The sequence below is a fragment of the Penaeus vannamei genome, chromosome 3 (genome assembly GCF_042767895.1).
Source record: "Penaeus vannamei isolate JL-2024 chromosome 3, ASM4276789v1, whole genome shotgun sequence".
Taxonomy (NCBI): domain Eukaryota; kingdom Metazoa; phylum Arthropoda; class Malacostraca; order Decapoda; family Penaeidae; genus Penaeus; species Penaeus vannamei.
Genome location: NC_091551.1, coordinates 38837586 through 38840085, shown reverse-complemented (window position 1 = coordinate 38840085; position 2500 = coordinate 38837586).

Genomic DNA, 2500 nt, shown 5'->3' with positions numbered 1-2500 from the left:
TTATCATTATTCGTATTATCGTTATTATTATTATCATTAATTATCATTATTATTATTATTATTATTTATATTGTTATTATTACTATTACTACCATTGCTGTTGTTACTGTCATTATTGCTATCACTGTTATCATCAACATAATTATTATCATGATTATTGTTTTTACCATTATTGTAATGATTATCGTTTTTGTTACTATTATTTTAATTATCATCAATAACATTTTTACTGTTGCCGTTATCATTACTATTGTTATAATCATTAGCACTATAATAATCATTATTAACTATCAATGTCATTATTATCATTAGCACTATCATCATCATCATTGTTCGTATTGCTATTATCACGATCATTGTTATTAATAATCATTATCACCATCATCATCGTTATTACCTTTATTCTCATAATCATCATCATTATCATTATTATTGTGAATGTTATTGTTATTGTTGTTTTTATTATCATTATCATCATTATTATTATCCTTATTGTTATAGTTACTATTATTATTACTAGCATTGTTGTTATCATTACATCTGAAACAAAAAGAAACTGCAGAAAAAAATCTGCTCTCTGAGGCCCTACCCTCACCCCTCTCCTTCCCCTCCTACACTTTCTTCCCTCCCCTCTTTCTATCCCTCTCCCCTCCCTCCCCCTTTCCTCTTCCCTCTCTCCCTCTCCCTCTTTCTACGTCCTACTCTCCCTTACACTCTCCTCTCCCCTCCCCCTCCCTCACAATTTCCTTTCCCCTCCCTCCCCCTCCCTCACAATTTCCTTTCCCCTCCCTCCCCCTCCCTCACAATTTCCTTTCCCCTCCCTCCCCCTCCCTCTTTCTATGTCTTTCCCTCCCTTACACTCTCCTCTCCCTGTCCCCCTCCCTCACCCTCTCCCCTCCCTCACCCTCTCCCCCAGCTCCCCACTCCTGCAAGAGCGCTATGCGGGCCATTCGTCACTCCTCAAGTTCTCCAAATGCCGAGAGGACTTTACACAAGAACGTTACACACAGCGGCCAGTCAGTCTCCCCCGTGCTTCCGTGGGGAACGCACACACACACGCACGCAGAGGGGATTAAGGGGGTAGGCGGGGTACGGGAGTATAGAATGTACGGAGAAGCGAAAGGAGGTGTGGTGGGGAGGGCAGGGGAGGGGGTGCTGGAGGTGGTAGGGCAAGAATGCGTACACTGCAGGCCCACTGACCACGCTAAACTAACAGAGGCGGGGTTGGAATGGCCGAGGGAGGGCGAGAGGGTTACGAGAACTAGGTTTTCGGGGTCTCGTCAGCGCCCCTGGCATCCGCGTGCCTCGCTGCCCCTCCTGTCGACGGGATTCGGGGCAGTGGGGAGGGCGGGGGCAGGAGAGGAGGGGGAGCGGGGGCAGGAGAGGAGGGGGAGCGGGGGCAGGAGAGGAGGGGGAGCGGGGGAAGGAGAGAGGAGGAGGGGGAGTGGTATACCCGGTATAGGCTGCTGAAGGAGGAGATGGTAAGACGACTTGCTACCTGAAGATAAATCTGGGAGGGATTTTTGAAACTGGGGTCTCATATTTCGATAAATCTATTTTGTGTATAGTGTGTTTTTTCTGCCATTTACTGCAACCTGAAGGGAAAGGAAGGGGGAAAGAAAGGGGGAAGGGGAGGGAAGATGAAGGGGACAGGAAGGGGGAAGGAAAAGGGAAGGGGGAAGGGGAAGAGGTGAAGGAAGAGGGAAGGGAGAAGGAAGGGGGAAGGGGGAGGGAAGAGGGAAGGGAGAAGGAAGGGGGAAGAGGGAAGGAAGATGAAGAAGGAAGGGGGAAGAAAAAGGGAAGGGGGAAGGGAGAAGGAATAGGGAAGGAGAAGGGAAAAGGAAGGGGGAAGGGGACAGAAGACTAAACGACACGGTATGACTGCTGCTCGCTGAAGGGGAAAGATGTCTCCCTTGTAGTCTGAAGGCAGAGTGGGATTCCTATCCGAAGGAAAGAAGGCGGGGCGGGGGGGGTCACCTGGTAATCCGAGGCATGGAGTAAGACCGATGCCCAGAGGGAGGCAGGGAGGCAGGGAGGAAGGGAGGCAGGGAGGTAGGGAGGAAGGGAGGCAGGGAGGCAAGGAAAGAGGGAAGCAGGGAGACAGGGAGAGAGGGAAATAGGGAGGCAGGGAGGCAAGGAGAGAGGGAGGCAAGGAAAGAGGGAAGCAGGGAGGCAGGGAGGCAAAGAGAGAGGGAGGCAGGGAGGCAGGGACCTGTAGAGGGAGCAGCTGGCGTAAGAACCTGTTAGAAAAAGTGACCTGATGGGCAAGTGAAGATCATCAGAGAGATGGACGTTGTTAGTAAGTGGAGTCTGAAAGGAGATAAAACCTCATGGCTGAACGAACTTGTTATCAGTAAATCTCTGTTACACATAAACGAACAATAAATACTCGTGTGTGTGTGTGTGTGTGTGTGTGTGTGTGTGTGTGTGTGTGTGTGTTTGTGTGTGTGTGTATGTGTGTGTGAATGTGTGTGTGTGTGTTTGTGTGTATGTGTGTGTG